The 13,804-nt window shown below is 39.7% G+C and overlaps 1 protein-coding gene across 3 annotated transcripts in view; it reads left to right on the top strand.

Annotated features, from left to right (window-relative positions):
- The first annotated feature begins 2,466 nt into the window (after positions 1–2,466).
- The window catches only part of zzz3 (zinc finger, ZZ-type containing 3), a 34,305-nt gene continuing 22,967 nt past the window's right edge, over positions 2,467–13,804 (top strand). For 2 of the 3 annotated variants that reach the window (XM_007887261.2, XM_007887259.2), the window contains exon 1: positions 2,467–2,529. The gene's annotated coding sequence lies outside the window, so the exon portion shown is untranslated. Of the gene's footprint in view, positions 2,530–2,617; positions 2,670–13,804 lie in introns of those variants that run through there. The other variant, XM_007887260.2, reaches the window with a different exon arrangement.

Genomic DNA, 13,804 nt, shown 5'->3' with positions numbered 1-13,804 from the left:
GACTGTTGATTCATATCGTAGGTAAAATACTTGGGAACATTTCTGATATAAAATTCAACCTATAAGGCCTGGGTGTTATATTTTTTCCCATACCATTTTTAAAAAAAAGCAAGTAAGCATTAAAGCAGCATTTAATACATAAAAATGGTTACTGCCAATCTCAGTTTCAAAGTGCCAAATTTTCAAACAATTACAGAAACAATCTGTCTGCAAATGAACAGCTAATTGTGCAGCTTTGGTTATTGCCAGTATTAAACTATGGTGCTATTCATTGCTCTGCATATTCGGGATGAAATTTGTATACTTGTTTTTTTTTAAAAAAGTAGGAATGAGGAAAAAAGGGAGATCCATTTTGTATCTAAGGACTTGTATCTAAAATCCTGCACGTATGGCACCACATCAACTCATATCTGTTTATTTGCAATGATTGTGTTCCCTGTGCTGCCTGGGATATTGAATATTTTTCACATGAAAGTTGTTGAAATTTTCTTAGTGCTGCCTTTTGAGATTCTGTTTGTGCTGTAAACTGCCATTGTGCCACACAAGTACTTTAATTTAGGGTACTTAACACAAACACAAATTTGTGTTTTCAGTGTGAATGTGGCTTCCCTGCAATGTTTATTTTGTATATTTATTTCAAGCTTTTGATGGCTGAATCTTGCCTCATCCTGATTGGGATTGAGCAATGCAATTCTGGACTGGTGGGTGGAAAACAATATCCAAAAGAAACAAACACAGAATTAATTATTTCTCTCTCTTCCCGCCCCCCCCCCCACCCCCAGATTTTATTCCCTCTTTAGGTGCTGCCTGAACTTGAGATGTGATTCTCTCCAGTATCTCACAAAAGTGGACATTCTACATATGGGAGCACAGAGAGTGGGTTCACAGATGGTTGAGGGAGGAAAAACATTAAGCTGAATTAGATCCTACCCTCACTTGACATCCATACATATGTACTTTCCTGCAGGGAGCCTTTAGTCTCTTAAACAGGAGTGTATTGAATCGTTTAACACCACACTATTATTTTGATGCCGTTCTGATTAGTTTCTAACTGATTTACGTGTGTAATGGTTTGTAAAGTTTTATTTTCCTGGTGTATCTCAAAAATCTCTTCCCTTGGCCTTTATTAAAATCAATGCTGTTGTCTGCTACTTTAATATTTGCTTCTTGTTGCATTTGAAAATTTGCAATTTTCNTTTTTTTACAAGAATGCAACTTCTGGTTTTATTTTTTTCTCCCATGGGTTTTCCAGCTGAGTATTGACAAGAAAACCCAAACCCGAAATACTGCTAGATTATTTTGAAATGCGGTATACATTTTAGCCCAGCTCTAGCCTGCAGCACACCACTCTCAATCTTCATCAGCTACTTGGCCCAAAACTTGTCAAACTTGAGAGCAACACTCCATATCCACAGCAATCCACTTGCCAAACTGATTTCCTGTGTATGATTATGTCTATATATCTCAGTATTGCACCTTAACATTTGTCTGAAAAAGTAATAATTTAACAATATAAGTAATAAGTTTTATTCGTAAGCTTCCATTAGGGATGTTCAAAATTTTCTGGCTCGCTTTAATAATGTATGTTGAAATCAACCCGTCAAAGTATACTTTACAAAATAACATCTGTCTAAACTCTGTGATCAATTCATCTTTTATCAATGTTTTGCAAACATGTTTATGGATGTTTTGTAAACATTTGAACAAATCTGTAAATACTAGTGTTTGGCGCTTCAGAAAAGTCTGCAGGTTGTTGCCCAACACAAAAAAATGCTGTTTTTTATAAAACGGTTGCACGTTGGTGTAACACAAAGGGCTAGCAACATTTGCATATTGCCTAACACTGGTGAAAATTGCTGCTCCTTTTTTTATTTGCAAACATTTGCATTGTCTTTGTCTAACACAGCGATGAGAGGGATGGAACATTACAATTTATATCTATACGTGTAGACACACACATATATATATGTACATCTCTAAAAGAAATTGGTCACTCCACGCCTGTTTGTGGGACGCTGCTGCCCGCGACCGGCTGCCCCGTCTCGCCCGCCAATCGCGCGGGCCGATTCACTTTTTGCGGCGCGCCCCCGCGAGCCCGCTTTCGAGACGCCTCGAGCCGTGCGCGGGTACCGGGTGTACGACCTATCGGGACACGCGCCCGACCCGTGGACCCCCAACGACCCGCTCGAGAGGGAGGGGTGGGGTGGGGGGGGAAACGCCATCGGCGCGAGGGGCGGGGCGGGTGCGGGTCGCTGGGGAACAAAATGCAAAGGTGGGTGGGGGGGGGGGGGTGGGGGGGTCCCGTTTGAGCAGATTGAGAGCATTGCCTGGGCAGGGCTGGGCAGGGCTGGGCTGTGTGGCCAGTGTAGTGCAGTGCTGTGCAGTGCAGTGCTGCTGCTCACACACAGCTCTCAGCCCCGTCCTCTGGGCTCTCTGTGCATTGGCGGCGCGGGGGATTGTGGGAAGGGCTGGAGCATGGTCCGCGGCAAGATGGCGGCCGAGCGCTGGTTCAACCAGTGCGGAAGTGAGGTAAGTGCCGGGCTCGGGGCCCCCTCTCGCTCTCTCTCCTCTCCCTCTCTCTCTTTCTCCTTCTCTCCCTCTTTCTCTCCCTCTCTCTCTCCCTCTCTCTCGCTCTCAAACACCACCGCGCCCGGGTGAGGCAACGAGAGGTGAGGTAGGGAAGGAGGGAGGGAGGGTGTGTGAGTGAGTGAGTGTGTGTGTGAGTGTGTGAGAGAGAAAGAAGAAGGGAGGGAGAACGGGGTGGTTGGTGGTGGGGGAGAGAGGGAGAGAGAGAGGGGGGAAACGGGCGGCAGCGCCTCCTCTCATACCCCGGGGAGAGAGAGAGAGAGAGAGAGAGAGAGGAGGGGGTAAAAAAAAAGTTTCGGTGTCGCGTCCGTGAGAAGCGCGCGGGGGCTGCGGTTCCACCGGAGGCCGCGGTTCCACGTTGCTCTTCAAAGATTTAAAGGGAGGACCCCCCTCTCTCCCCACACACACACACACACACACACTTCCCCTCCCCCCCCCCCCCCCCCACCCCAGGCTGGTTCTCCCGCGGGGGGTGGGGTGGGGAGCAGAGAGAGAGAGAGAGAGAGAGGGGGGGCAATGGGTGCGGACTGGTCCCTCCCGGTCCCCCCGCCTCCCACTCGGGTTGAGCCGAGGGGGGGGGGGTGGGGGGGGGAAGGCTGTTCACTCTTCTCTCCACTTGCACCGGGTGATTTTTTTTTGCCCCCCCACATCTCCTCTCTCTCTCTCTCCCTCCCTCCCTCCCTCCCTCTCCCCCACGGGTGGGGGTAAGACTCCCGTCGAGTCGCTGGGCAGAGCGCCCCGCGTCCCGGGCTTTAATGGCCGGGGCGAGCGCGGGGATCGCCCAGGACTGTCTGGACGGCCTCCTCCTCCTCTCTCTCTCTCTCTCTCCCCCTCCCTCCCTCCCTCCCTGTTGCGTGCGGCGCTGGGCTTTGCCAGGAAGAGAACAAAACAAATGGCTGTCAGCAAGAGCTCGCTCGCAGTCTGCCACTGATTCACTCAGGCCGACTCTCAGCCCTTCACTGGCACTCGAAGTCACCTTTCGTGACTCCACTTCCCCCCCCCACACACTCCCCCCCTCCACCCACACACACACACACATACTCCTTCCCTTCACCCCCCCCCCCCCCCCACAAATCGCACACTGCTCCCCAACCCCAGATCACAAAAATTGCCACCAAAATAATCGCACGGAAAGCTCAGTGAAACGAAGCGCCTGTAGCCACGTCCCCACTTGTATCCCACTCTTTGCTCCTTGTTCGTGTGGAAACACTTGTGCTTCAAGCTGAGCTTTCCTGGGACTTGTGTTTAGTTGCCGAATGTTAAATCTGGACAAAAATGTCAAATTGCAGATCCATTCAACTGTTTTATTAGTTGGGTCTTTTTCTGCCTTCCAAAATTGACAGTTTTGCTACATTTCTGTTTCCTTAAGACAGAGCTTGAACTACTTGGTTACCTTCTGATGTTGTATTTGATGTATGTAGGTGGTCTAACTGGTTTCCACAATAAATATGCGACACACGTGGGTTTACGTTTAGTGTAATCACGCAGATTTAGCAGGAATGCAAAACTTTAAGCTTAAAAGCCTATCAACTCCTCCATGTTTCTGCAACCTGGGGTTATGGCCCGGTACTGCATCTTTTTGGGCAAGTTGCTGTTTCTTTTGTCACTTTGGGTCAGTTGTAATTGTAAAGGTGCTCTGGGACAGGCCCAAGACAAGCGTGTGAAACATTTGTCCAGGGCAAGCGTGTGAAACATTTGTCCAGGGCAAGTGTGTGAAACGTTTGTCCAGGCAAGCGTGTTGAAACATTTCTTTCACCATGTGTTCATTTCCTATTAGTGGTATCGTAAAATGCAGAGCAGCCCACGGAGATGAATGGAATGAACAGTTTTAATTGTGGTAGTGAGATGAAAATTCAAATATATTTTAGAAATAAAATGCAAAGGTGCCTTGTGGTTTGCTGAATCAAAGCAGGAGTACATCAACAATTTGCATTTATTTAGTGACTTTAGTGTAGAGTACCATCTCAAAGCACTTTGCAAAGATTGTGCTGGATACTGAGTGGAAGGGAGGTGACCAAAGGTACGGTCAAAAAGATAGGTTTTCAGGAGGCTTTTACTGGACTGATAAAGAGGGGATCCCAGTGGATAATAGTATAGTGGCTAAAGGCTTGGATACCCAGTTGTGGGCATAAAGGATGTGAGAGGCTCAGTAGGTTGGAGTTAGCTGAGGGTGGTGGGGCTGTCAGAACATTGAGGTTGGGAAAGTCACAATGGTAGAGAGGGCAAGGATGCGTATGAATTTATAGGTGATAGTACGGATCTAAAACAGTTTGTGGTAAGAGCGATAATACAGTGTGGCAAGGATGAGATTGATGAGCAAGCAAAGGCGAGTTTGTGTAAGGAAATGAGCAGCATTTTTTTTGCCTTGTCAATATTTGGCATTTGTTAAAATAATGCATCAGACAGCTACCTAGACGAAAGATTGTTTTTACTAAAGTATTGTTGAATGTATTGGCATTGTGCCAACTGATCATTTGCATTATCACCTGAACAGTAATGTACTTTAATTCTAAAACATCAGTGATCAAGGACATTTTTAGTCTTGGACAGTAAAACTGTGGTGAGTGATTTCAATATCACTCAAGATTAATTTTGTCCCATCAGTATGTGCTGAGTAGCAATAATATCTTTCAATGTTTTTTGCAAAACTGTCATTGGTCTCAAATAGAATGTGAATGAATGAACCAGATATATACAGTACTATGTTATGTGGTGGTATGACTCCATCCATTATAGGAATTTCTGTTTCAGATTTTTAGTTAATATGAATTGGTTACTATTTGTTAATATTAGCTAAATATTCTGTCAGTGATTTCATTGTGAAGAAATGAATTTAAGATAGATGAAACTTCTGAGGTTGACATGGGAATTATTCAGTTTGAATCTGTTTTCACAGATTTTGAACCTTATAAGAGTCTATTTTTCTGTGTATACAATCTTGTCAAATAGAATGGGAGTAATATATCAATTGCAGTCATGTATTCATACATTTGCCATTTACAAAATGTCACTCACTGTTTTTTATTGTGATATAAAATTATTTGATGTTCTTTTAAAATAAAAGATGATATTTGCAGCATTGCTTCCCATAGGTATTGTTTACCAATAAAGTAACAAGCATGAGGGCACAAGTTCATATTCCTGGGCTATACCAATTAGAATTTGACTAAAATGACTCTGATGAGCTTTGTTGATTTATTGGCTATATTTTGTGTTTCGTACAATTCCTGTGTGAATAAATTCTCCATTCTAGTGCCATCTTATATTAGACAGGTTATATATATATATTTAAAAAACACAAATGTACTGAAGAAAGTTTTACCTAATGTGTAAGTTCATATTTATTCCAATGTTTCAATCACCAGAAATATTTAAACAGATTTGCAGATGTATACTTCTAAATTAATTTATATTAAAAAATGTGATTATATTCAGAGTGTAACCGGAGATCTGAAATTCCTATTGTTCACGTGCTCAGAAGCATGCACAAAGGAATTCAGTGTATCTACATAGAGAAGGGAGGGGAAAGACACATACACAAAAAAAACTGCAGCTGCTTGGTAATGCAGTTCTAATTAAAATGCTTCTTTGAATCAAAGAGTAGATACTGGAACGTACTTTGAGACTACTATAATACAGCTCTTTAGAGTGCAAAATATTAAGTGACCCAACAGAAAATGTTCAAAGTGTACAAATCCAAGCAAACCATCAATCGTTTGTGTTTTAAAATATCAGCTTGGCTCAGTTAAAAGGACTCTTGCCTATGATCCTCAAAGTTGTGGATTCCAGCCTTATTTTGGGACTTTGAGCCTCACAGTCTAAGTTGACCCATCCTTGTTATGCTGGGGGAATGCTGTGTTGTCTTCCAGATAAAACATTACATTGTCTCTTGTTCAGGTGGGCAATAAAGATTCTATGACATTATCTTTCAAAAAGAGAAGTTCTAGTTGTTCACTTAATAGGACATAGTTGTGCGCAGTGAGCTGACCTGACCACTTCCTTTGCTCAGTGAACACTGTCCTGCTTCATGTTCTTTGCCCGATCTGCCCCACCAGTGGTGGGAGAGCTTTCAGGTATTCTGCCCTCACTCCCCAAAACTCCATTCCGGAGTCCCTCCAGTGCGTTCCCTCCCCTCGTTCAAGTCGTATCTCAATCGGTATCTCTTTGATCTCGCTTTCAGTAGTAATCTTACCCACTTCCCTCCCACCCCACCTCAGGTGCTCATTCAGCATCGTCAAGCGGTTTGGGATGTCCTCCCAAAGGGTAAGGTGTTATATTAATGTAAATTGTATTATTATTATGATGAGTTCACAGACAAGCATCTCCTTTCAGGTGAGACATTGTATCAGGGTGTCATCTAGCTGTATTTAGGTGGAAATTAAATACAGTATCCTATTTGAAAGGAGGAGGCGTTTATAGCTTGACTCCCACATCAATTAGAAACTCTGCTTTGGTCTGCTAATTTCAGCCTAAAATCATGTCAAATGCCCAGATTCATTCAGACAAGAAAAAGGAAGCATGATCTATAAACAGTGTTTACAATCCCGTTGGGCATTGTTTGCCATTGCACTTAACTTACTGCCATACAGAATTATCAGACTCTATTGGGTTTGAACGTTATTTCTTAGGTACAGCATTATAAATGTGTGTCATGTATGCAGTTAAACGTGTCGTGGTTAAAGAATATACATGTTAATTTGAGATCCAGACTTCTAGAGTTCATATTGGACTGCTGCGTATTTGGAAGTGCCATACAAGATGCCATGTTACAAAATTGCAAGTGATAACTGGAAGATGAAAAGGGTTTAATAGAATTTTATAGTGGTACTCTTGCTTATTGTAGATCTATTGCATGACAATTCTTTCTTGGAGGAACCATAACTAAGTCGTACTGGAGGTTGTAATATTCCAAATGTTGGTGTTGTGAGGGACTATTGTAAACTTTGAGACAGCAATGCAGTTTTTACATCTAAAAATATACACAATGCTAAATGCAAACGAGCAAAATTAAGATGCCTTAAATATTTATTCTCCTAACTCAGTGATGAATAGAAAATAAACATTACTTTGTAATTTTTTTTGATAAGGCTTACTCATAAATTGAGATGTTGTCCTTGTATATACTGTATCTTTACCAACAGTTATCGCCCACAATAAACTAGTTGATAAAACCTGAGGGAAAACATGTTCAACTATAAAAGAGGACTGGATTATTTTCAGTCTGTCTGGTCTTGAACCATAATTCAGTTGTGCTAAATTATATCGTTACAACTTAATGCTGAAAACCTGTCATTTATTTCTAAATTGAAGCCAATTTTTTCACCTGTAATTAAATGTATCATTCATTTGAGGGCTAGATTAGTGAATCTTGATTTTGGACAGTTAAATAGAGGATCTATGTACGAAACAGAACTAAAATTCCTGATTAATATCATTTTTCCAGTTCACTTTCGAGAAAACCTATGACCAGCTGGGAGGATGGGGAGAAAGAGACAGAGATTGGATGGACTTAATATGTAGACTTTTTTAAAAAAGCATACACAATGTAGGGCTTAAATATAATATAGTGCTCTCATTCATTTGGGACTATTCTGATGTGATTTATGCACATGTATCTGTCTTTGTGATAATCATTTATTCACAAAAGGCTTGTATCTGTTATGTGTATATTGGACCATTTGTGTGTTATAGTGCAAGACTGCAGCAACATGACTTAAAAGATTATGAATTGTACAAATATTCAAATTCATCTTAAAATATTCATAGTCCATTTACAGTAAATCCAGTGAAGCATTTTGAGACATCCTCCAGATGTGAAAGGTGAAATATCAAATGTAAGGATTAGCATTGTATATGATCATATTTGGTCTTTGTGACTATCCATACAAAAATACGATTGGGACATGAATGACTTAATTGCTGAATTATACATTCTCCACCTGTTAAATGGAAATTGGGATTCTCCTGTCAAATATGATGCAAAACCTACTATGTCTTATTAGCATGAAAGTGGAATATTAAACAATCAGTCTGAACAAGAAATCAAGAAATATTGAAAGTGACGTGTATACACTAGGTGAGTCAGAAAGCTTGATAATGTAAGTAGAATATTTTATCATTAAATATTTTAAATTCTACATAATGCTTTGCTTAGTGCAACTTTTGGTCTGATAGTTTTTCTCATCTATTATTTCAGTGCTTTTTTTGCTCTTCTGCACATTATTATATGAAACTGTTTGCACTAAAACTACTTATTCAGCATGTAGTATAAAGTTGAATTTCAAGTTGTCTGTGATGTACCACAAGTTTGAAGTGGAATTTGAAGATAGAACGTTGCATTGGATTGTCAGTTTAGACTATGTCTAAAATAAATTTGGTAACTGAATCCATGACAGTTTGTGGGATGCATCTGCGCGCAATTGGCTGCAGTGTTTCACCCACAAAATACACAGTCAGTCTGCTTTACAGTATATTCTGTGAAGTTCCTTGAGACCTCTCAACGACGTGATGAGGTGCTACATCAAATTCAAGTATTATTTTATTATAGATAAGACAGACCGTGATGGCTCTTGTATTTACCAACATGAACCCAGACAAAAAAAGTCAGAAGCACTTTGAGATATTTCAATGGAAGGCAGGGACTGCATCAAATTCAACAATAATTATTTATTAGAATCTGTCCTTGGTGTACAGTAGAAAACTTTGTGCACAATTTACTATTCTGGACCCTTTTGCCAGTCTGTTTTCTATAATATCTTTGATATATCATGACATGCCTCTGCAGATAATCCCTTCCTGGCCACCACACATCCAATTCTCAGACTAAACACCTGTCTGAGACTTTGAATAGACAATTTGACTGTCAGACAATTTGCACAGCTGAACATGTTATCAGAACTGATCAGGAGAGCATCCTCATTATGGATTAAGATTAAAGGTTACCTAACAAAAATGTGGTACACTTCCAGTTTCCAGCACTGCCTGGCCAGCTCCCTGCATAAAGCCTTCTGGCATCTCTTGGTCTCTTGTCAATTGCTGGAAACTCTTCCAAGAGCAGTTACCAGCTTCCTGCACAAATACACCAGTGGCTTATTGATAGCATGCTATGCAGGGTATTATATTTATATGTTTATAAATATAGTTGTTTCCAGCTTTAACTATTGCAGTAAATACTGATATTTTGTGTGTTTTCATTTGAAATTGATAGTAACCAAAATCCAAAGTTCACAGTTTATCTACACTAAAGATGACAAATTAGGACAGACTTCTTAAAAAGTGAGATTGCATTGTTATATAATTTGGAATTATTTCTAATCCAGTGACTTTAAAGATGGAAGCAGGTGTTGGAGTTTGAGGTTATTCCGTATTTAGATGGAATGTCGTGGACCCGTGAGAAATCTCTTGTGTTTGAACGTAAAATTATGATTCTGATTGAAAACTTAAATACTGCTTTAAATTACTAAAAAAATTTGCCATCTCAAATGTTGATTTAATCTTGTTAATGTGCACGATTTAAATTTACAAAATAAATTTGTTTGAAACAGACTAATTATCACTTCCCCTCCCCCCAGCAGCTGAATGTCTGGTTATTAAAAGGCTTTTGTATCTTTAATGTTTTTCGTGGATAATTAGGCTAACTGAATTTTACGATTTACAGTAATTACATAAAGTTTTTAATCCATTCTGGAAAACACTGAATACTTTTGCTATCTCTCCTCAGAAGTGTTTGTAGGATACAAAATTGCATAATTAAAATACATTGAACATGTATGAACTTCATTTTCCAGCTAATGATTGGCTGAATACCTAGTTAAAATTATTTGGGTAATTCAAATTGCATCAAGCTGCACCTTCTTGAAATTCCTGAGGTAAAACACTCAAGATAAAGTAAATAAAGTTGCCAATTAAGAGCGTCAGAAACGCCATTCTGATTATTATGAGAGGGAATTCAATTAGTTTGTACAAGAAATGTGTGAACAACATGTCCTGTCGTATCCCTTAAGTCATCATGTAAATGTTGGAGTCCTGTAGCTCAGTGGTTAGAGCACTCGCTTTGCAAGCGAGAGACCTGAGTTCAATTCCAGGCAGGGCGAAACCTTGGGCAAGTTTCCTTACTCCACACGCCTAATAATAATCCTCCAAAAACCAAAAACAATAATTAAATTGGTCATTTTCAATCTATGACTGTTTGTGGGACATTGCTGTGCGCAATTGGCTGCCGCGTTCGCCCACAAATATACAGTCAACTCACTTTACAGTATATTCTGTGAAGCGCTTTGGGACGTCCTCCCGACGTGAAAAGCGCTATATCAAATGCAAGGATTATTATTATTATTATTATTAAATGATAGTGAAAAATGGGCTGCCACTTTTTTACTCCTGGAGGACACTTGGAAACATGGTGTAATCCACTGAGGCCAAGGAAGGAGCTCAATTAATAGAATGATGATGGTATTCAAAGGCTCTGTTAATAATTGCCAGTTAATAAATAATTCAGTATTATTCAAATAGAATTCCAAATTTTAATGATAGCGCTCTTTCATGATGGATGGTGTAAATACATCACATCAGATCTGGCCACTGGAGCCAGAATCATTTGACTACTGACAGTAATAGAAAACCTGCATTTCCCCCACGAAGACACCAAACTATTTTGATTGTAATATACAAACTTTATTTTCATTTTCAATTCCGATTTAACAGCTTTATCCTGTGTTGAAATGTGTCCTGGTCTAAATAGCCACTTGTGTTCTCCCCACAAGGATTTAATATTGTAATATCACCTGGTCGACAAAAATTAAGGCATTCCTGTAATGGCCTTGCTTATTTTTATGAAATGACATTGTTACAGAAAAGTAACTTAAGACTTGTAGAAATGTTTCTCATTCTTACTTGAGTGTCCGCCATAGACAGCTGCACTTACTTTGCCAAAGTGGGAAATCTAGTGTGTGTTTAGACAGTGAATGTTGACAGGCTATTCGACCATGGAGGCATCGCACCTGTGCATCGTCCAGCATGGGTGACTGGATAAACTGTCAGTCAGGATTTGTCTGATTTTCCCCCCCACACACACACTCCTTCCTAGCACAGGGTTACTGAGGCCAATTGCAGTCGTGTACTGCAACTACCACTCTGCTGTAATCTTCGTATTCAATACAAACTATGAATTAAATGTGTGGCCTCCTGGACTGGGTTAGTATAGTATTTCTCTTCTATTTACTGATTTTAATTAGCACATACCTTTCTGAAAAACTATTTAGCACTTTCACTTGATGTGCTGCAAATTGATGTGTGGGAAATGTCAAACCTGCATCCCGCAGCAACTTGATGCAACAGTATTCTGTATATAAATTGTAATCTGGTGCCCTTTTTTCATTTTGGTGCTGTAATTCTCAGAAGCTGTCAATTACTGTGGCCTGCAGAGAATATTGCAATGTCTAAGAATTAGAAAGTATAATCATTGATTTTTTTTGTTCATATTGAATTTGCTCAAACCTTAGAATATGCGTTAATATAAATTTGTTTAGTTGACTATTTAATAATTTAACTTGCTTCAAGAAATTTGTCTTCCTACATTGCTCTATACGTATCTAAGGCAATGATATTTATGGTGCTAGTTTCTGCAATACGCTGTTATTTTAATAACGCCTTTGTCAGTTGTTCATTCAGGATACTATGTTACACAAGATAAATATTTTGAAGTGTGTTCCAGTTGCCAGTTTGTTATATTTATGGGTTTTTCTGACATGGATGTTATTGATTTCTGTTGCCAAATTGAATTCTGTCACAAGCACAAGTAGAAGTAATCTCGCAAATACCTTCTTTTATACCCTCTAATTCAAACCATGCCCAATAAGGAAAAAATCTTACATTTAGAATATTTGCTACCTGTGGTGCAATATAACTGACAGCATATTACTGGCTGTTACTCATGGGATAAATTCTTCATTTAGTGAACCAGACTTTCATAATAACCCTGAATGTTTATACTCCTTTGGGTTAGGGGTAGTAGTTTGCATTGCATTAAAACTACAGGGTTAATAAGATGTTGAATCCTTATAATATCCATATTAGAAAATTAATTTCTCATCTCAACAAATTAATTACTTGCTGTGCATTACTGAATTGGCTTTGGTAAACTATGCTGTAAACTCTTATCACTTTGAGCTTTATAATAAAATAAGTCCTTGAAATAGAAGCCTTTCCCATTCTCTTAGAACCCTAAGTTTCCGCTATTCAGATGGGAGAGGAAAATAATATACTGTACTTCAGATCAAAGATGGTTGCCATGATTTATTGTTGTTTCAGAATTAGAGGGTTTATGGACCTTCAAGATTCACTGAGGAAAGCCCATAGTCAGAAAGTAACCCTGAAATTTATTAGTTTGGAAAGTTCATTCATAACTTTGTGTTGCTGTTGTTGATTCCACTCTGAAATGTGCAGTGTGTGAATCCTAAGTACCAAGTTACTGCAGAATTGCTTCAAATATAAATAATAAAAATAGCAATAAAGTTTTCTTTTTGCAATGTCATTTTTTGGAATGTCATAGCATCAGGCTCAACATTTATTTATTACTGAAATGTCATTTTGTATTATTATAATAACATAAGAAAGTGTGCAACACAAAAAGGTCTTTCAGCTTATCAAGGCCACTTTTTCCACAGACGGAATGCAATTTATCCTGTCATGATCTATGCACCACCTATTTAATTCGCTGAGTTGTAACCTCGTGTTTGGTTTACTGTACAGTAAGCCCTGATTTATAGAACTCTGGGTATCCAGAATTTGAACTTTGCCAGACTGTGCCTGAAACAACAACATTTAAAAAAACAAATTCTATGGACCAAAACGTACCGCAGGTATGAGTGTAGACTCCCGACTCCTTCCTACTCTGCGCCAGTGTTGCGCTGAGCAGCCTCATTGTCTTTGTTGGCCTTCACAGTGGCCAGGGATATCAACTTTGACTCAGATTGTTTGAATCCGTGAGCAGAAGATAGTTTATTAGCTTATTCGCTATCTTCTGCTTGCAGGATTCAAACAATTACAATGCTGGTACTGGTATTGTAATTACACTTAGCCAGAAATTCCAGCTTGTTGGATTTTGGGGATCGTTGGGATTCTGTCTGATTGCCTGTTACACCTTGTCTTGACATTCCACAGTTTAATATCAAGAAGACAGCAGCCATCTTGTTCATCTCTCATCGGTGCCTACATCCAT

The sequence above is a fragment of the Callorhinchus milii genome, unplaced genomic scaffold (assembly GCF_018977255.1).
Source record: "Callorhinchus milii isolate IMCB2004 unplaced genomic scaffold, IMCB_Cmil_1.0 Scaffold5, whole genome shotgun sequence".
NCBI classification, from domain to species: Eukaryota; Metazoa; Chordata; class Chondrichthyes; order Chimaeriformes; family Callorhinchidae; genus Callorhinchus; species Callorhinchus milii.
This window is presented reverse-complemented; position numbering and strand designations above follow the sequence as displayed.